This window comes from Phyllostomus hastatus, unplaced genomic scaffold (genome assembly GCF_019186645.2).
Source record: "Phyllostomus hastatus isolate PE091 unplaced genomic scaffold, TTU_PhHast_1.1 phas_scaffold_182, whole genome shotgun sequence".
Classification (NCBI taxonomy): Eukaryota; Metazoa; Chordata; class Mammalia; order Chiroptera; family Phyllostomidae; genus Phyllostomus; species Phyllostomus hastatus.
In genome coordinates, this window is record NW_025334013.1 from 27,717,598 (window position 1) to 27,739,559 (window position 21,962).

The 21,962-nt window shown below is 51.9% G+C and overlaps 1 protein-coding gene across 3 annotated transcripts in view; it reads right to left on the minus strand.

The window, feature by feature from the left end:
• HIVEP3 (HIVEP zinc finger 3) overlaps positions 1–21,962 on the minus strand; it is a 427,770-nt gene that overhangs the window by 131,391 nt on the left and 274,417 nt on the right. For all 3 annotated transcript variants that reach the window (XM_045858485.1, XM_045858482.1, XM_045858484.1), the window contains exon 3: positions 18,561–18,641. The gene's annotated coding sequence lies outside the window, so the exon portion shown is untranslated. The remainder of the gene's footprint in view (positions 1–18,560; positions 18,642–21,962) is intronic.

Sequence of the window (21,962 nt, forward strand, 5' to 3'; positions counted from 1 at the left end):
GGGAGGAGCCAGGAGAGAGACCTTGTGTCAGGCGACACTCGGATCTAACTGCCACAACCTTGCAACCGATGAGTCCGCTCTTCCTCACCCGGGCTGGCTGCCCGGTGCTCACAGTCTCTGATTAGCTGCGAATCTGGTTCTCCCACCAGTCTGCTCCCAGCTCACCACTGGGAGTGGTGGAGCCCTGCTTAGACACACCCGGCCTCCCTCGAATGCTCTCCCAGACGACATTTCCCCTGCTATTACATAATCCAGGGAGCCCAGCCCCCACCAGCCAGCCTTTAATTGGAAAGCTATTTCCCAAGGGCCTTGTGAATGTAACTCGTGCCAGCCCAGGCCCTCCTGCCACTCATCCCCCTCTGTGGGCTCTCTCTGTGTCTGTCTCATACACAGACACACCCAAGCACACAGATTTACATACCCCAGCACACTGGAGCAGCTGAGGCCACATCTCCGTCCACGCCACTGGCCACACCCAGCGTTCACTCTACAGTATGCCGCCTCAGGCCTTTCGGACCCATCCCGCCAGGAAGTCCGCTCTGACCACGGCTACAGGCCGCCTTGGGGCCGGCCTCCTGTGGGCTCCCGCAGCACCATGTGCTCGCCGTGCCTCGGAGGACACTCGAGTCTCCCTAACTGGGCTAGGACCTCTCCAGGGAAGGGACTCGGTCTGTCTGATTCCTCCCTGTGCCCCCAGCACCTAAACCGGACTGGCCCTGCGTGGGAGGGTTGATGAATAGGTCAGTGAGGTAAAGAAAGGATCCCACCGAATGCCCTACGGTTGGTCACTTGGGACACTCTGCTAGAGCAGATTTACAGACTTCCCAGAATGGCAGCTGCAGAGAGACCTAAGAAATGAGTCCATTTTTCAGAAGGAACTTTCAAGGCCAGCTGGGAGCGGCTGGCACTCAAGGATACATGGCCTGTTGGTGGCCGAGCCCAGCACTCACCGAGCTCCCAGGCCTCTCCCACCATCACGCTGCCTCCGGACCTTGGTGACAGGCTCTGGGGTACTCATTCCTCAGGAACGAAGCCACCACCTCCAGGACCTGGGCTCAGCTGGGACACAAATGCCACCCAGACACAGTCCTGGTGCTCAAGGGACTGCACAGGCCTGGACCCCAAGAACTGCAAAGTGGGTTGAAAAGAAAACAACAGAAATGTTGACAGAGGTGCCACCCAGGAAGGCAGGAGGGGTCAGGAGAGACATCTTGGAAGAAGTGACATCCAAACTGGGTCTTAAATGCAAGTTTGTGAGGACAAAGCTGGAGATGGGAAAGGAGAGGAAGCGGTAGCCCAGTCAAAGAGGAACGTCGGAGACACAGAAACACGAAACCACACGGCAGGATGGGGGCTGCACAAGCCGAGTGCTGAGGCTGGAGCCCTCAGTGCAGTGGGGACGTGCATTGTGAGGTCGGCTCGGGGACAAGGCCTCATCAGGCGGGGCTCGAAAGTCACACTGATCCCAATGGACTCCAGCTTATAGGTCAAGACCTTGTATGTGGAGTCCAGCTGCCTGCTAACTCCCTTCCTTGTGTTCTCGTCACCTCCTAAGGGTGGGAAGCACGGAGGGTGCTGGGACCCCAGCCAATCATCCACCCAGGTGATGTCCTGGAACAAAGTCTTCTCCACTCACAGGAACTCCTCTCAGCCACGGGTGTTTTTGCATCTTGGAACTGTGACACACTAAGAACTGACCTTGCAGAAATGAGTTCACATGGACTTCAGAATATGGCATCCTTAGGCTAAGCCCTATAAACAGAGTTGGAACTTTGTACAGCCCAAGCAGCTTTCTGGGAGTCTGAGTGAAGGAAGGGTTAGTACATGGCCCAGGGCTCCAAGTGGACATGCTGGGACCTGGGAGAAGGTGCACATCGGCTGCACATCTTCCTGCAAGATTGTACCTGCACTGGGAATCCTAGTGCTTCTGCTCAGACCCTCAGCAGGGCCCAGGACTTAGTAAACATTTAGAAACAAAATCACAGGAGGCTGGCAGAGGGTGGAGCTAAGCCAGAAGAGGCTTAGGTCAGGGGGTGGGGCAGGGGAGGCCGATGCCTTTGCAGCCACCTCTGTTCCTGCCTGCCACTGCCCTCCCAGTCCCTTCAGCGGGTGGTGACATCAGGACTCCTGGAAGAACCCAGCAGGTTGTGTGGGAGCACAGGGCAGCCCAATGACCATGGAATCCCCGTCTTACCACCAGCTCAGTGGTCCTTTGTTCTGACCTCTCTTCCAGGAGGCACTGCCCTCTGAAAAAGCCCCTGGCTGACTTCGGAGATCTAGTCAGGCCTCTTGTGGGACAGATGTAGAAACTGACCCAGCCACTGTGACCCAGTGGCTGACTGGGGGTCACACATGAGGCCACGGCAAGAGCGAGGAGGACCCACGGCTCCTCACTCTCCGCCTCACCGCCCGACATCCTGGAGGTGACTCAGAGAGACAGTCGGCGCAGGAAGGAAGTGGGAAAGGGAAGCCCAGCCCGCTGAATTCCAGGTCACCGCTTGGTTAGTCCAAAGCCACCAACCACCTTAGCCATGAGGCTCTGCCTGGTGCCTGTGACCTTGCAGCCCTTCCTCCTCAAGACCACAGCTGCTGATCGTTTCCTTCAGGGTCAAGCTCACTTGGCCTCAAAGGGGTCTCTGGGGAGTCTCTGCTGCAGTCCCATGGTGCTCCCTCCAGCTGGGGCAGGGGGTCACCTCCATGGACTTGGCCAGTGGCCGAGCCTGTGTGGGCCAAAGGTTCATAAGTGAAATGAGATGAGGCGTAATTACAGCCTCATATTTAATAACTGGGGTCTGTAGCCAGTGTTCAGTGTTCATCATCTGTGGGCTAGAGGTGCTTTGGTGAGTCTGGTTTCCTTGTAAATCTGTAAAATGAGGTGATATTATCTACTTTCTGGGTTGCTCAGAGGATTAGGTAATACATGTAAAGCTAGCCACAAACTAAGCCATACACGACGGTCTTGTCATCGCTTACTTTGCTAGGTGGATGTATATGTACCATTTCACTTAATTCTCACCACAAGCCTGCAAAGTAACTCAGACCCTCTAAGGAGCATAGGATCATGCTCCTTAGACACCTGAAACTCAGGGAGGTGAGGGCACACAGCTCATGGCTGGTGGAGGCGGGATCTGAACCTGGGTCAACCTGATTCCAGAGACTAAGCGTTTTCCCTCAGTTGCAGCACCTCACACAGTTTGTGCTGGTGTTTGCCCTAGCAGCTGCCTGCTTGTGTGGCAGGGTCTCTGCCCCTTCCCCCTGGATGTCTATGCTGGTTCTGCCACTTCCTGCAAGTGAGACTTGGAATCTCTGAGCCTCTGGGGTCCCATTCGTCCCCTGAAAAATCGGTGCTCTCTGGCCATTCTCCTGGTGGAACAGCTGAGGTGATGTGTGCAGGGGTCTCTGTGGCTGCTCTGTGTGGTCTGAGTGCGAGGTGTCCTCCTGTGGCTGGAAGCACTACGGGACTGCGATCAGTGCTGCCTGCAGTGGGGGTCCAGAGGACGGAGCCTGTGGGAGTGTCTGCCTCAGCCACCACAGGAAATGCCACCAGCTCCTTTAGCACTGGACTTTCCAAAGGCTGAGCACTGGCCTCTGAGAGCGAGGAGGGCGTGGCTGCAGACACGGTAGTCTGCCCCACACTCCAGCCACTCAGGCCTCCTGCTGAGTCAGCTCTCCCGGCTGCCCCGCCCCTGATTGTCCAGGGAGAAGAGACCATCCCCTCCTTTGTCAGCCTGAGTCCCCACCTCAATGGCAGCATGTGACTACAACATGTTTCCAATTTCTACCTTGAATCCTTGTTGGAACAAGATTAGGGTTTCTGCCTGTGTCTCTTGCTGGATTATAAACTCCATAAAGGCCTGTTCTGTGTCATCCTCTTTATGATTCTCAGTAACCAGCACAGGGCACCTGTGGGGATTTGTAGCAAGGTTCTGTCTCTGTCCACGCAGCCCACGTCCTGTCTCACCATCTTCCCATCCCCCACGGCACAGGCTGGGCATGCATTAGAATTGTGCAAAACAGCGAAGGGAGGGGCAACGGCGGATTCCACTCTGAGCAAGTGAACTCATTTATGTTTATGGAAGTTGCCTCACGTCCTGGCTATCTCGGTGCACCCTGGACTTACTTTTGGGTTCTGGGCCGTATCAAATAGCCAAGTCCTTGTTTATATAATTTTTTCCAGAAAAGAGGGATGATGTTTAAGATACGATATGGGGTGGTGATCAGGAGTAGAAATCCATCAAAAGCCCCATAAAATTGTCTTCTTTTCTCCTTACATGGCTTCCGATGAGTGCATGAGACTGGCTACTCCCAGGGCACAGAAAACGTTGCCTGGTCTGGACGCAGCTGTACCTTTCAACTGCTGGCTGGATCCCTGTACAAACCCAGCCTCTCCTCTGGCCCGAGGAGCCCTGGCGAAGGCAGTACCAACGCCTGCCTGGAGTGGGGGTCGGGGGCAAACGGAGAGTGGGGGTTTCTGAGCCCTGAGAACCCCAAGTGGTTCCAGCTGCTGTGAGCCTCTGGTTTCCATCTGTGAAAAGGGAGAATAAAACATGCCCTGCAGAGTTACTACAGGATCAATACGAGACTATAGCATGTTAAAGACAATTAGCTCAGAGCGGGGCAAGAATCTATTCATTCACACCACACATATTGATTTAGCACCTGCTATTGGCCAGACTCTATTCCAGGCCATGGGCATAATGTGTAGACGATGGCATATTAGATGGTGGTGAGTGCTACTCAGAGAAGCAAAGCAGGGAATGGGGTGGTGGCAGCAGGATGCTTTACCATTTAAACAGGGGCCAGAGAAAGCTTCACCAAGAAGGAGACATTCAAATGAAGACCTGCAGGGAGTGAGGAAGTGAACCATGGACATGTTTTCCCAGCAGAAGAAACAGCAAGCGCAAAGGCCCTGAGGCCAGAGTTTGAGGAACTGCATGAAGGTCAGAGGGTCTGGGGTGTAAGAAGTCATTTCTGGCCACGTCACTGGGACTGTGAAGGCATTTATAAGACCTTTGGCTTTTACTCAGAGACAGGAAACCCCTGGAAGCCTTCCAGACAAGTGTTGACACAACCTGACTTTTATAACGGATCAATAAGCTTTAGCTGCCCCTTCCCTTCAAAGCCTGCTCCGTACCCAGACCTCTGCAACGGCAGCTCACATGCCCTCTCCTTACTGAGATTTCTGCCAGCTTCCTAAATCTCTCCCGGCTGGGAGGGCCTCCTCACTTCTTGCCAAGTGCAGGCTGCAAAGATGCCTTGCAGAGAGGCTGACAGAGAAACATAGGAGTCTTGGTTGGAGATCTTGCGCCTCCTCGATGCTCAAAAGACCTCTGAGCCTGGCCAGGCTGCAGTGCACAGTGATGCTGGGGACACTAACAGAGTCCCTGGTGCCACTTCATCACCTGAGACAGCTCCATGCAGAACAGGGAATTTCATTCGGCATTCCCTCACCCTGCTTGTCTACCAAAAGGTGAAGTCATTTGTTTTAAAATAAAACAATTCCCATCTCTAGCAGAGCTTCTTAACCTTTTTTGGGTCACCCGCCCCTTTGGGAATCTGCTGAAAGCTACGTGATACGTCCTTAGAAAACGAACACAGGACGTGCGCTCATCCTCTTGTAATTTCAGGGGGTTCACAGATCCCTGAAAATTCAGTGAAGAAACCATTATGTATGCCGATGATTTCCCAATCTGTAGCTCCAACTGAATGAGTGAGTGAATGAATGAATGAAGAAATAAACAAATGAAGAATAATGAAGGCTGTACATAGATGGAGGAACAGCAGGGGATGAACAGGACAGACGGATGCAGCCTCCTTTGGGCACCAGGATTCTTGACGGTGGTTTCTGCCGCCTTTAAAGAAGCCTTGCCTGACAGGGTGTCCTGCGGCGAGGCGCAGCTCACCCCCTTAAGCTTCTTCTTGTCCAATTCATCTGAGTGACCCTCTTTTTAAAAGGCAGTACCCACTTTCCTGCCGTTGTCAGGGTGCCCTGAACAAAACAGCCGAGTCTTTTTTAGGGTGACTACTGGGTGACAGTGTGAATATACCTGCAGACACATAAAGGTAAATGGCGTGTTCTTTGGGACACACAGCTGAGCCAGCTGCAGCCCAGACCTCTGAGTTGGTCCTCCAGGCTCCCAGCCTCCTTGTTCATTTTATATGCCTGATATATCTCTCGAGAAGCTAGAATGAACTTTTAGCTCATTCTTATTGTCACACCTCTCACTGTGAAGCTTTTAACCTCATCTTACCTTCTTCCAACCACTGTTCTGTATTATGACACACGGAGACCTCCAGATGTGCCTGGGGTGGGCAGGCACCTGCCCAAACTCCCAGGAGCCCCAGAGAGCTCCCCTGACAGAGCAGAGCCTCCGAGGCCCACGAGGAAACGGGCACCAAGGGACTCTGCAGCCTCTTCGCTCATCATTCGAGGCCCCATGCTCCTGGGCACCACGCTCCAGCCACCCTGCGTGGGACTTCCCCAAAGGGACCTGCCGTTTCTCACCTCTGTCCCTTCGCATGTGCTGTGCCTGCCACCTGGGACACAGGCTCCCACCTGCTTGTCTGACGAGAAAGCCCTTCTCCCTGCCCGAGCCTCGCCTCCCCAACCTCCTCAGACAGACCTGCCTCCTTGCTTTCTGATTCCCGTGTCCTCACTTCAACGCGGCAATTCCTACGTTGTCTGTCCAACTCTCTGCCTTTGTGCCATTGTCCTCGCAGCTTCTTATTTTGAATCTTTTGTGGGGGGAACAAAGCTAGAGCTTAGATAAATACACGTACAGTTGTTTGTTTACATGTCATTTCCTGACCTGTGTCTTATTTACCTTTATGTCCCCAGAAAAGAGCACAGCAGGGCACACACTGATATTTTAGTACCTACTTGTTAACAAAGGTTTCCTTTGTAGGGTTGTTCTCTCTCCACCCTTACAGTTGCATTGCCTGTTGTTACCTCAACCCGTTCCCCACCCCCAGCTTTTAGGGTCCCACCTCTTGCAGCCCTCCTTGGCCCTCACTTCTACTGCGGGGAGCCTGTGAGAACTGAGTGAACCATGAGGAAATGGGCACCGAGGGACTCCGGGGGCAGACTGACCGACTGGCGTGATGGACTCACGTTACTGCGCGTCTGGTTCTGGCTGCCCTGGTGCAGTTGTGCTTTCTGAGATCCCTGGTAGGTGAGGTCACTGGATGGGAAAACTCCTCCAGTGAGTTGTCATAGCAACCAGGACTTTCAATTTCATGCAAGAGAGTTCCTGAGAGGAAAGCGCACCAAGGGGTGGGGGAGGAGTGGTAGGAATCCATCAAAGGCTTCCTCACATTGTCCTCCTGTTCCCTTTTCTTTGCTTCTTGCTGGTTTACACGCTCAAGGTAGATGCCATTATGTGTGGGCATCTGAGTAGAAGCTGCTTAAAATAGCCACCCGACTATTTCAGGGAGCTGCTGAATATGCATGAGGCTATTTTAGAAGAGATGTCCCTGGCCCAGCCAATCCAAACCCCATCCTTTCCCTTGGAAATGCCAAGAGAAGCTGAATGGGACCTTTCTTAGTCTTTCCCACCAGGGCGGGGGTTTTCAGAAGCCACAGAAACAACACTCCAGCTAAGGTCGGTCCTGCAGCTCGGTCAGCGCTGCCTCCTGATCCTGTGGTCACAGTGGCTCCTGACCAGGCAGCTCAGCCCTCAGAGTCCTGCAGGGCCTGGGCAGCCTTCAACAACAGCCATTGCACAATCCAGCTGGCCTGCATCTTTGGTGGGGGGAGGGGCGGGCGGTCTCAGAATCTTAGGTATTTCCATTTGTTTGTTCATTTATTCATTCAACACACGTTTAGTGCTAGATAAAATGTGTGAAGAATGTGTTGGGTGCTGGACATTCAAAGGAGTGTATTAGAGGGAAGTAGGTGGAAAAGTGAGTAGAAATAATGGCCATATAGTTCAAAACTGGAGGCAGAATCAGGAGAAGGAGCCCTCCTTCTTTCTGATGGCTCGAGAGAGAAGCAGAGTTTTTAGCAGAGCCCTGGGGGACGGACAGGAGGCTGTAACTAGGAAGAGGGATGGCAGGCTCAAGGAAGGGCGGTGGTTTTGTGTGGCCGGGGTGGTATGCCCTGGTGGGAGGGACCGTGTGCCTGTGTGTAAGATACACTTCCTTCAAGCATGAGTTATGGTGCTCTTGGCCATGAGTTCAATGTTAATGAATCAAAAATGCCTGTTAGATAAAGTATTTTTGACAGAAACACACAAGAAACAAGGTTATGTATTGATCAGTTGACAAGAGGGTTGTGTCCAGAGGCTTGCGGGAAGCTAATGCTATATTTCACCCAGGAGTAATGGTCTGGTAATCACTAATTCATTGTTTGTGGGGACTTTAAACAACATGGTTGCTGCAAATAGTGAGAATCAACTATCCTTTCTAGATACACAGCTGTATACTTTCATGCAATTTGAAACACACCTTCCATACTCTTTTGACACCTTTAAAGAATCACACCGTAATATGTCAACGAGATCTTTCCATGTCCCTACATGCAGGTCTCCAGATGGTTGTATCTCTGTGAACATTCTTCAATTATTAACCAGCAGTTCCCTACTAATGGACAACTTGGTTACTTCCTATCATTTGCTAATTCTAAACAATACTATGATGAACATGCCTATTGGTAATAATAGTATAGCTAACATCAGTACTTACTATGGGCTTGGCCTTCTGTTAAGAGTTTTATTAAATGTGATCTCGCCTAAGCCTCACAACAAGCCTATGAGGGTGATATCACTAGCATTATCGTGCCCACATTAAAGATGAAGACTCTCATGCTGAGAGATCTTAAGTAACTTTTCCAGGGTCATGCAGCTTAAAACTAGGTCTTTCCACCTCTGATGCCTCATTCTTAGCCAAAGTGCTCTGCTGCTTCTCACACACACACGTTCCAGGTACTTTTTGATTGGTTCTTCAGGGTATCTGCTTAGAAGTGAACTACTGAGTTGAAGGGTGTGCATATTTAAACATGTGAACACGTTTTGTTAAACCTACCCCCAGCAAACGTGTATCAACTCACAGCCCACTAACGGTGCTAGGCTCGCGTGTCCCTGTTCTTACTCTGTATTTCCCAGGAATTCCCATTCTTTGAATGGGATCTTGACTCTTTAACGAGCACCCCTTGACTCCTGGTGACTTACCCTTTTCAGAGGCTTACTATGCTCTGTGTTTTGTCTCTTACAGATTGTTTGTTTGCATCTTGTGCCTGTTTTTCTACTGGAATGTGACTTGACTTCATTTATGGACTCTTTCCACACCAGTGCTATTGGCTCTGTACTCACCGTACATGTGTTGAAATACTTTTCTTTGTTCATCACCCTTTAACCTTGATTACTGTAGTTTACTATTATTAAAACCACGAGGTTTTAAATAATTTTCTTTCATGATTTCTAGATCTGGTTTTATACTTAAGGAGCCATTCTCCATCCCAATATTCCCCCATTGTTTTTCTTTTAGTGCCTTTGTGGTTTCATGCTTTTTCATCACTTAGGAATTTATTTTGGTGTAAGAACTGAGGTGTGGATCCAGTTTTATCCTTTTTTTCCCCTCCGTCCACAAATAGCTAGCTGGTTGTCTTTATAATATGTTAGAATCATCCGCCTTTTTGTCCCTAATTTGAAATGCCACCCTCACTTGTATCTACTTCCCGGTGCTCTGCTCCAGCCCATTGGGCCACGGGCTTTTTCCTTTACCAACACTGAATTTTTCTAAGCTATGCACCTATGTTTATTTTTCCCACTGTACTTTATAATCATTGTATTTAAAAAATCATTGGGATTTTAATTGGGATTTTATTTAATGTATAGATCGATTCACAATACTTTCTTCAGTTTATTCTTGGATATGTCATGCTTCTCTTTCTTTGGAGGTCTTTCCCCTCCATGCTTCCTAACTGGCTCACCTTGGTGCTATCTTCTTCACCAAACCTTTCCCAACCAACTTTGCAGAAATGATCACTCCCTCCCAACACCATGCCTTGCCCACATCGCTTCTTACATTTGACCCTGAATTACAATGATTGGCTAGAAGGCAGGCTCTTTAAAGACAGGGGCCCTGCAGGACCTGTTTGTGTGTCTCTTTGCACATCTGGTAGGTGGTCGAGGCCATGGAGATATTTGTAGGATAAATGAATAAATGAATGAACAAATAAACAAAAGATTTTTTCCTAGAAAGCTGAGAGTGAAATGAACCAACTCTATTATAAAAATCTGCTTTCCCACAGGCTTTCATTAGAAAACAAGAGTTTTATTCCTCCTCCTTCTTGTCCTTGGCTAAACCCCAGGACCCTGTCAGAAGCAGAGACGTGGTCACCGCAAGACTAATGCGCCATGTACAGCGTGCCACAGAACCTCTTCACAGAGCCCACCTCCCTCCCCGGGACATCCCAGCCCTTCTCAGGGAGGCTCTTGAGGCCTTGAAAGCCCTCCAGAGGAAGGAACACAGGCATTCACTGTGTGCCTGCTGCTCTCTTAGACTTCTTGACAAGCACTTTTCCTTAAGGTATAATAATCCTGAAAGGTTGCTATCACTAGTCCCATTTTGCAGAGGAGGAAACTGAGGCTCAAAGAGATGGAGTCCCTAGCTAGTGAATGGGAGGACTGGCGGGAGCTGAGGCTGTGTAAAGTCCTTGCCTCTCCCCACAAAACACCAAGAGCAGTAGAGTCTGGGAGGCCAAGGGGCCGTGGCCCAGAGAAGAGTCCCGTATGGAGTCGGAGAGAGAAGGTCCTGCCCTCACTAAGCCAAGATAGTCTCCAGAGAACTTTTCTTCCCCCAGAGAAGCATGTGATGCTTACAGATTGTTCCTGAAGAGCATCAGACTTGAGTCAAAGAACCACCAGGCTGAGGACGTGTTATATAGGCTGTATTGTCATCACAAAACTGGGGAGGGGAGGGGAGGGGAGGGAGAGGTGGGAGACGTGTCATGGGGGAAGAGGGTTGGTCCCTAGCACCCATTCAGGGACATTCTTCTGCTTTCCTCCCAGCCTGTTCAGGGTCATGGTTTCTTGACTTGGCCCTGCAGGCCCCTCCTGGGAGTCCAGCCAAGGAGCCACTTCCTTATTGGTCTGGCAGCTGCTGGACAGGCCTCGGCTTATATCTAAGCCTGGATTAAAGCTCCAGTTTCTTATGAAGAGCCGTGGGTTGGGGACCAATTCATTTACTGGTCTTGACACTGTGTCTGGCCCAGTGCAGACCCCAGGGACATAGAGATGAGCAGCCCAGGGGTCTCCTGCCTTGTGGCACTGTGCTCTGGTCAGAAAGCAGATCATAAGGAAAATGTCCCAGCCCTACCTAAGTTCTGGGGAGCCTAGACAGGGGCTGTGAGAGTGTGTGTGTGTGTGTGTGTGTGTGTGTGTGTGGCGGGGGGTGGGGGCAGGGGAGGTCCCATCCAGCAGGTAGCAAGCTATGGGGGTTGGATGTCGGGCTGAGGCATAGGGATTTCCTCCTGTGGGCAAAGGAAGACTTCCTGCATTTTGAAGAAAGAGTCTGCCACGATCAGATCTGTGTTTTAGAAACAGATCAACTAGGTATGTTTATTTTCAATACATTGATTTTTAAAGTGAAAATGAAAGTATCCCCATTTTGGAAAAACAATACCGAACATGAGGACTCACAGAGCAGAAGCCTACACACCTGGAAACCTGCTTATCAGTATGGTGCTGATGAGTGACGGGAGCCCTGGACACGGAGGGAGACAGACTCATGTTCATGTTCAAGTCCCTGCTACTGTCTTGAGCAAATGACGTCCACGTCTCATTCTCAGTCCCCATGCTTGTCAAATGGGAGTACTGTCACCTGATATGTAGGGCTGTCATCAGGACAAAATGGGATGTCAAAGGACACTGTACCATTTGTCCATACTGGGCAAAGGTAAAGCATTGAGGTGAGGTTCCAGAAGGCTCTATATACACAGCTGAGGACATTTCAGTCACCCAGCTGTCCAGCAGCAAACGCACTACCTAGCAATTTCTTGGGAAGTCTCTCTCAGCTGTTCCAGCTCAAATCCGAGCCTGTCCTATAAAAATACGGTGCTGTCCAGAGGAGCAACTGCTCGTGTGTTTGGTGGGCCACCTGCCCGCCGGGTCCAGCCTGCTGGGCCACGAACATCAACAACAGCCCCTTCCTGCTGGGAGAAGGAACAGGGAGCCGGCTTGTTCTCTGGGAGCAGAGGACTGGCGGGTGACGAGGAACATTTTAAGGTGGGACACTTCTTTCCTGCACCATTGGCAGCTATCTGCATAAGGCGTCCATTATATGCGGGTCCCAAGGCCAGAGGGCCTGAGCGCCCAAGCTAAAATTAGTGTAAAATGTGCCCCCGCCAGAGACAGAGAACATCCGAAGGTCAGATGCCCCCAGTCCGCCGCCCAGGCAGGAGTGGGGAGCGGGCAGCTAACAGCTGTGGCGGCAGCTGCCTCCGGTTCCTCTCGGGCCCTGCCCAGAGACCCGGTCCAACAGCTCAGCGTGAGTTAAAAAATAGAAGGCAGAGTATAATCCCAAACATGTTTTTTAAAAAGCCTGCGTATGGGCATAGAGAAAAGGTGGGAGGCGATGTCACTGAGTATCTAAAAGGCTATCTCAGGTTTTGAACGTGGAAATAGTGGGTGAATGCTTTTCTTGTGCTTCCCCAAATTTCCTCAATCAATATTTGTTAATTTTGTCATCAGAAGAAAAGATAATAAAGGATGCTGTAAATGATATTTTCACCTTAAGTTAATTTAATGTGTATTTTAAATTTATAAAAATGATCATAGGCTCATAGACATAGAGTATATATGTGTGTGCAAATGTATTTCCATATCTAGTCTACCGGCGGCTTGGAGTCCTGGAATGTCAAGGTGGCTGGTGTTGAAGATTGACATTCTCCAACTCTTTATTTTCTGGAGAAAAATGAGGCCCTAGAAGTAAAACAATAAGCCCAGAAACTACTTTTCACTGAGCCTGGTCCTGCACTGGAGCTTCCCCAGACTTTGCCCCCTTTAATTCTAGAGTTGTTTGTATTCTCATTTTATGGAGATGGAAGCTGAAGTACAAAAAAAGTGAACTTATTCACTCGAGGACGCCCCACTAGGAAGCCACAGAGCTCAGTCCCAATCCTAGTTTTCCATCCGTAGACCACTGAGCTTGAAGAAAGAAAGTAAATCTTTGAAAAGTATCTGCTCCCTGAAGGCTCAAACATTCAGGAAGCCTTTGAATTATCTTTGCAGAGCCTATCTTGGGTGTTACACACCTTCCCTGCCTCTGGGGGACTTGTGTTCCTGTTGCCGGACCAGCCTCCAGGTGCCTTTGAGGGATGGGTGACAAACAGGGGTGTGGGGACCCAAAGGGCACAGCACCATTTCTCTCCTGGTGTGGGACAGGGTGGGCGAGTAAGACATGCAGGAGAAGGCAGGCAGATGTCAGGCCTTAGGGACAGAAAGGGCCGGCCAGAGAGGCTGCCTTGGACATGCTCCCTACTCTGGTCCCCTCCAGCCTTCCGGTGTGTGCCCCAGACCTGGCCGTGCCTCCGGGCAACCCCAGCTGCTCAGAGCAGCAGCCTTTGCTCCAGCTGCAACCTCTGCCTGCAGGGCCTGTCCCTCTCCCCTTTCCTTCCCCAACTCTTCCAGGGCCCAATTCATCCACGCACGTGAGCATCTCGTCAGTGAATGCATTTTTATCGTGTGCTGACTGTGTGCCAGAGCAAGACTGACGCAGTCCCAGCCCTGCCAGTTCTTCGAGAGGGCTTAGCGCTTAGGCTGCCTCGGCCTTGCACACATGGGCTCTGGGGCCAGAATGCCTGGGTTTGGCCTGGCTACGCCACTTCCCTGCTGTGTGTGCTCAGAACAATTACTCAGCCCCTGTGTGCACACATTCTTCTCACCTTTGAAAGAGGATAATAATAGCATCTGCTTCATAGAGTTGCGCAGGTAGAGTGAAAATCCATACTGAGCTCTTAGAACAATGCCTGGCACGTGTAAGTCCTCAGTGATCATCAGCTATTATAATCATTCTTCTTATTACCATCTGGCTCAGATTCCCTCCTGAGGATGCCCCTTGCCCTCCGGCTGCCCCTGCTCTGTGGTCCCGTAACACTTTGAATGTCGTCCCTGTTGAGCATCAGTGGTTATGCAGCGTGAGCAGTCGACGGCCTGTCCACCTCCCAGGATTCCTTGGCAAGTGGAATAGGGGAAACTGAGGCAGACAGCTGAACAAACTGGCCGAGCGATTTATGGCCAGATATGAATGGTCACCTCGAGGGAGATAACATCTTGGCCTCAGCTGTGTTTCAGCTCCAGGCCCAGGAAAGCAGCAAAGCCAGGCGGGCGAGGCCAGAACCAACGGCAGTGACTAAAGACTCCCCACCCTGCCACTGACCAGGAAGTGGAGACCACAGCCCTGAAAGGGTGCACCTGGAGGACTGATGAATCGTCTGCTGAAACCTCCCCTGAGCCCTCTCCTAAGATCCGCCCCCCCGCAAGAGAGAAAAACCCAAGACAAAGGACCAGTGCTCCAGGTCTCCCTCTGGGGAGCAGCCCGTGCCTTTCCCTTCTTCTCTGCACACAGGCATGCACCTCCTCAACTCTAGCAGGGGCATCCGTCCTGCAGCCCGAGGGCCACATGTGGCCCAGGGTGGCTATGAATGTGGCCCAACACAAAATTGTAAATTTATTTAAACCGGTTTTTTTTGCTCATCAGTTTTTGTTAGTGTTTGTGTATTTATTGTGGGGCCCAAAACAACTCTTCTTCCAGTGTGGCCCAGAGATGCCAAAAGGTTAGACACCCCTGCTAAGGCAATGGGTAGCTGGCAGCTTGTCCCAGGCTAATCCCCTGAACCTGTCCCCAAGGCCCCCTTTTCTCTACTAAGCTCTTTCCTATGTCACTGTCCCCGGCTTTCATAAATGTATCCTCGTAGTCACCTGGACTTGTGCTGTAAAGTCTTCTCTATACAAAGTCAGGAGCCCACACACTACCGGCTGGCCCTAGGCAGACCTGCTCAGGGCCAGGCCCCCACCCAGCAACAATCTCCGTCCCGGCCCCCAGCACAAACACAGAGATCACGTCTCCAGGATGACTTCAAAGTTCATGGGTAACCCGCGCCCTCAACTCTAACCAAGAAAAGCCTTAGAAGCTCCTGGCTGCCTGGGCACCGGAGGATGCGTACCTGGCCTTATCACAGAGCTCACCAGTGTTCCTTTAAGCCTGGCCCCAGCTGCCAAGGCAGCTAGGTACCAGGCTCTCTTGAATGCTTCTCTGTGACAGGGAGCTCTGGCAGGCGGGTCATTATAAACACCAACACCGCTGCCCTACCACACTGGACTGTTTCCCATGGCTACGCCTCTGCGCCCGCTGGGCCCTCTGCACAGAATGCCCTCTCTCCCTTCCCGAGTCCTCCTGTGAGGGGTCTGAAAAACCCCCGTAGAGCCTTCAGTGGCAGCTCACACGCCCCCGCCTCCACATCAGAGCCCCCGACAGAGTTTGTGGCTCCCTCTCCTCTCCGCTTCTCTTGTGTCATGTGTGTGTGTCTGCTGCCACTCTTTCTTACAGCGGATTGGTATCCACTTGTTCATGTGTCCCTTCCCCCCCAGGCTCCACAGTGCCTGGAACAGAGGAATCTCAGGAAAGTGCTGCTGAATGAATTTTTAAAGGGAAGTCAAGTCAACTGGCCTGCCTTCCTGAGAAGGCCTACGTGCTAATGTCTCATGCCACCTTTTGAAGCCAAACTCTCATAGGCCTGTCTAGGCCCACCAGTAGCCACTGCTCATCACAGGGGTGTACGTTGACAGAGGAGCGTGGAATGCAAGTGCCGACTAAAATATGGGCTCTGAGCTGGCTTTTCACAGGTGCTCTGGCCTTGGAGTCTGGAACCACCCGAGGAAGTAGGTATTTTAGAGACGGAGACTCTGAGGCTCAGACCAGTCACACTGCTCCGCAAGCAGGTGACAGGGCAGCACTGGCATCCAGCTCTCTCGGGCCCCAGAGCCCACTTTTTCTACCATCCCATGGGACGACAGATGTGAAAGTGTTTTGAGTTCTGCCAAGAGAGAAAACTGTGAAGCTACAAAATAGCGAAGGATTGCCCACCGCACAGAAAAACTCTCGGAGGGAGCTGCCCTGCACAGCACAGAATTCTTAAAGGTGGCTGCCCCGGGAGGCAGCCTATTGTTCTTCAGGGACAGGGGAGGAAGAGAGCTGGGCGGGGTGGGAAGAGGTGTTTTGATCGCCAGCCAAGCAGCCCTCTGCCGGAGAGAGCTGCAGCACAGGACAGGGACCCTGAGTGACTGGGGCTCCCTGTGTCGGGAGACCTGAAGGGCTGCAGTGGGGCCCTGAGCTCCTAAGACTCTGGGCCACAGACACCTCAGCAAGTAGCACCCTGCCCTGGGCCTCCCCCTGTTCTGGTTCAGTAGCTTTTAACACGAGCACCTTGTCTGAGCTCTCAGCCTCTCCCATGGGCACAGAGGCTTCTCTGGCAGCACAAAGCTGACTATGTACCTCCCTGGGTCATCCAGGGCCTGACCCAAGCCCCCTGGCACACGACATTCAAGGACCTGCCTGCTTCCCCAACCTCATTTCCGCACACTCCTCCTCTGTGCCTGTGGCCCAGGCACTCCGCCTTTGTGCCTGCTTTCTCCTTATTCTAGAATGTCCTCTGCTTCCTTTTTTCCTGTTTTAACCTGGTGGACTTCTACTCATTCTTCAAAGCCCAGTTCAACTGTCACCTTCAAATGGTCTTTGCTGAACCACCCCCACAACCAAACCCAAACAGAATAGACCCCTCCCGCCGCCACAGGTCTCCTACACTGGGGCTCTCTGCACATCATCTCCATTGATGGGAAGCTCCTTAAGGACCATGACATACGTCATTCATCCGTGTGCCTCAGTGCCCAGCACAGAGGGTACAGCACAGCAGGCAACCAATACGTCCCGATGACCAGGCCCTGCCCATTTCCCCACATAGCATTTCACTCCCTGGGACTCCCACAGCTCACTCCAGATGGGGCTGAGACGTTGCCCCTGACATCAATAAATTCACCATGGTGGGGAGACAACGTGGAAGCCAGCGACTGAAGCAGGGAGGTGTAAGTGATGGTAGAGGCGGGTACTGTATGCTGAGTCCAGCTGGATGGTCAGCAGAGGCTCCCCAGAGAACCAAGTGTAAGGTCCAGTCCAGCCCACTGGTCTGGATAGCAGGGCAGAGGTGGGCCATGGGAAGAGCATGGGCAAAAATAAGGAGGGGTGAGGCGCTGCCCCATTTGGGGACTGCCACAGGGCTGGAGAGCAGGGGCGGGTGTAACAGAGAGCTGGTGCTGGAGCCGGTGAAGCTGGAGAGGCGGATCCCTCCGGGTTGTCTCACCTGCTTTTAGCTTCTTCCTGGTCCCTAGCCCCGCAAGTTCCCAAACTTTGCAGCTGAGCCAGCCAAGCAGTGTTATGTGCCTAGGAGCCTCTGAAGCCGGTCTCCCCGCTGAGGAAGCGGATACGCCCATCCCATCCCAGACACCCACACACCCATCCTCAAACCACCTTGAGGCCATCAGGGTGGCTCTCTCCTCCCTCAGAGGCCAGGCCTGGACCAGACTCAGGCCACAGCCTGGAGGCAGGCTGGGGACAGAGCGTTGAGTTCCTGGCACGTGTCCCCTGAGCCTTGATCAAGACAGGGAGTGGCATGGTGGACGGGCAGCCTCCCACTTGCCAGACAGCTCCAACTGCTGCGTACTGTCCAGGCCTCATCTCCCAGGTAGCTCCCCCAGCCTGCCCTGCAGATCTGCCCATGAACTTTGGCCCTATACCTACCTCTGCTCTAAATGAGGGCCTCACTGTTAGGTTGACCTGGTTTCCCAGCCTCCAGTGCCCCTCACCCAGCTTGGTCTTCACCCCCACACTCTGCAGCGGGCCTGCCCAGCTGTCAGTTGCAGGCAGTCTCTGCCCTTCCCATCCTGGCGGCCTCTAGTGTCCGAGGTGTGCTGCCCAGGTACGGGCAGGAGAGGGCAGGTGTGCGGCTGGTGACCATCGGGTCTGAGTCTGACTGTGAGCAGAGTTTGCTGGAAGAGACCCAGGCCCCTGAGCGCAGACATGCACACACGTGGCATATACACAGCCGAGCCCGGGCTCCCTGTGGCTGTGAGGTCCCAGGGAAGTGGAAGACTGCTCCTGTTCCCACCAGCCCCTCCCACCCCATGGCCCAGAACAGCCAGTGGCTTGAGGCCTGCCCAGTTCACTGGGTCTGGCTCCCTCACTGTCCGTAGAAGGAAACAGAGACAAGAAAGGGAGGCTCTTGCTGGAGAATTTCCCGAGCAGGGTCAGGCCCAGTTTCCTGGCTCCCATCCCGGGGTGTGTGCCCATCCCCATGTGCTGTGTTTGCGGAAATGTCAGCTGAAGGGCCCTGGACATTCAGCAGGTTTCCCCTGAAGTCTCAGTAAAGCGTGGGGACCCGGTCTCTGCCGCAGATGAAGTCAGCTCCACCTCCCTGCTGGCCCCAAACACGGCCTGGTGGCCTCTGGGCTGTGCTGAAATTGCTCTGTGCCCTGTGGTGTGTGGAAGAGGTGGTGGTCGGGGGGACTTACCTGCCCAAAGCCAGCCGTGGTCTCATGGTTGAGATGTGTCAGAGAGTTCTTAGAACTTGGAGGGCTGTGTTGGAGGGAGACCTGTGGGCAGTAGAAAGTGAGACTATTACACCAGCACCATCTGTCAGCCTCCACTTGAGTTTGAAAAATGCACCCAAAAGTGAGGATCACAGCCTTAGAGAGAGTAGCCTCACAGCCAAGCCCCAGCTACCACCTCTTCTGCACCACCGTCAACACAGGGCCAAGGTCAGGCTGCCCCAGGGATGCAGCTGCAGCTTCATCACCCGCTCAGAGCTGCCGGTCCTGTCACCAGCGCCTGCAGAAGCCCCTGTATTCCGTTCCTTCTCTCGGGCTGGGAAACTGTCACCTTCCAGCACTCGTGGGTGCTCCCCCATCACCATTCGCCTAATTCCTTCATTCTTCCTCTCATCATTCATGCATTCACGCAAGCATTCCATAGACGTTTGGGAAAGCTATTACATGCTACTGTCAGGTCTCACAGAGATAAGGTCACTGAGAGTGACAGCACAGGTCTAGCAAGAAAGTCACTTGTAGAGACAGGACCGATGTCACGGGCTCTCACCACCCAGGCTGGTGGGTTTCCTCGCTCCTCTGAGCTTCCCTGTGCCAGACGCCGGCCGAAGTGTCTCTTATATGCCATGCAGACGGCATGGGGCTTCCCCCCACGTCCAGCACAAGGACTCCTTGTCGTGTGAAACTATTTCTCAAAACTCCTGCTGATGGTAACTCTACACTTAGTTTCTTTTCATGGGGAAAATAAACAATAATACAAAAGCCACAATGAACATAATGCTTTACAATGAACTTGTATTTCAGTAATTGTAGCACCACCACATATATTTAAATAATGGTTCCACATACTCATTTGAGACGTGTTATTTATGTCTTCTGGGCTTAAGGCTTTGACCCCTTGGGGATCCAGTCATTCAGTGTTCATTCAGTAGGTATTTATGGTGTATCTCGGAGATGCCAGGCCCCATGGCCTATGGGTTAGGGACCCTGGTGCGAGGGAGAGGTGGCTGTACAACCAGGCACGCTTAAAGGCAAGCCCAACTCGTCATGTTTCTACTCACAAAAAACTGTTAATATTTTCATCTATGCCTCTCTGGTTTTTTGTTTATGTACAGGTTTTTTTTATACATAGGTGAAGTCATCCTGTGCATAAAACTTTGTAGCTTGCTTTTCTTAACCTTATATTTAAAGTGATCATGTTCTTAAAGGGTGTATACTATTACAGCAAGTAGACCAGAGGTCAGCAAGCTTGTTCTGTTGAAGGCCAGATAGTAAATATTTTAGGCTTTTTGGGCCATACTCTCTCTCCCCATTGCTCCACTCTGCAGCTGTGCACAAAAGCAGCCATAGATAATATGTAAATGAGTGGGCCCGTTTGTGTTCCAATAAAACTTTATTTATAAAAACAGGCTGTCAGTGGGATTTGGCCTGCAGGCTACAGTTTGCCAACCCTGGTAGAGATGCACACTAGTGTTTGTTTCCATGTGTCAGCACTCAGATTTGCTTTCAAGTGCTCAGTGCTTCAGTACTACAGATAAGGCTGTATGGAAGTTTCTTACAACTTTTTTTTTGCTTAGGCTATATTCTGGAAATTGGGATGACTGTGCCCCAAAGCATGGATATCTGTGAGGCGAAGCTGTTGGTGCACGCTATGAAATTGGTCCCCCAAAACAACCCACCAGCAGTGACGTGACAGCACCCCAAACCCGGTGCACAGTGGGCATTGTCCTCCAAGTCACTCCCAGTCTCTCCTGCTCCCCTGTGTCTGGACTTTGCTTTTGTCTGATGTTTAAAGTCTTGATCTGCACTTACTCTTTAATCTTCCTCATGTCCTTTTTGAAAGTAGGGGTCAAATTTAGGGGATGGGGTAGCCAAGGAGGCAGAGAGTCCTGAAGGCCCAGTAAAGATGGCACTGGCCAGCAAGGCTGACAGCTGCCCTTCCCTGTTGGGCAAAGAACTTCGGGTACGGACAGTAACTGGAACTTCCAGAGCCTGTATCGCTGTGGGCCAGGTAGGGGTGGGGAGAGGAGAGCATCACAGAGAGAAAGGAGCAACACGGTGGGAAGGGGAGAAAGGGGCTCTGGGGTTTACGATGCTGGCTTCTATCAGGCTCCATGTGTGTGAGCTTGGGCGAGTTTTTTTGCCTCTCGGGATTTCCCTTCCTGTCATCTGTGAAGGGGATGAAACAACCACCCGTGCAGGGTTGTCTAGACAGGGTTCCTCTAGTCATGTCTCCTGCTCCCACTGGCCGTCCCCATGCGGTTAAGGTTGTGCATCTTTTACCTCCTCTGAGGGACGTGTACCACGCCAATGTTTCTTGTGTCTTTGGGTCAGGCACACGCTACTGTTGCTGGTTTGGGGACACTCAGTACCCTTTCTCCCTACCTGCGTAGCACCCTGACTCCATTTTGGGGAATTAGCTCCCCTGGTCTTGGTGGACATTAAAGCAAGGCTCCCTGCCTTCCTGCAGCCCAGGGGAGAACAGAAGGCTGAGCTAGGCATATTGAATACTCTCTTCCAGGCCCTGGGTCTTCCATTTCTGTGGCCATGGCAGGACAGCCACTGATTAGTTCGTTTTCTGTTTCCCTAGAGGGTCCTGGATCCTTTTCTGAGCCAGGTTTTCCAGCCTTCCTGTCAGATCTGTGAGATCCTTATTATCCTTCCAATTTAATTCTCTTTTGCTTAAGTTGCCCTGACGTCACCTTCTGTTGCCTCCACCGAAGAGTCCAGATGGGTGCGGAGAGGAAGAAGTCACAATGGCTTTGGTAAAAAGGGCTGCGACCAGGTACTCTGGCGCCAAATGCAAAGAGGGAAAGTTCAAGTTGAATGTCAGGAGCTACTCAATAAAGCTATTCCTTCCTGTTTCTTCCTTGCTGGAGCAGGTCTGCTTTTTTTTTGAGGTCGGGGGACAGGCCTTCCACAGGCCCGGGGGTAAACCATGATTAATCCAATCTGGCAGGGGTGGTGTGGGTCCTTGCCAGTGACTGGTTCGGGCATGGGCATGTGACTCAATTCTGGCTAATGGGACCTATTACTCCCATTTTACAGCTAAGGGAAGTCTTTCCCTGAGTCTCTAGGAAAGGACTCCTTTGCTAATAAAAAAAAAAAAAGGTTTGAAGGACAATGTTCCTCTTCTGTACCACCCACCATCCTGTCTGCAAATGGCCACCAAGACCATCTCATGACCTTGGGTGAGATGATGCTGACTGTGGTTAGGCTGGCAGAAGGAGGAAGCTAGAAAGAGTGGGAATCCTTGACGTCACTGGGCTGCTGAGTTACTCAGCTTGGGAACTGCCCCTACCTCCAGGCTCTCAGAGTTAATGAAACCCTACTGTCGCAGCCACTTGTAGTTAGGCTTCTGTTACCCGC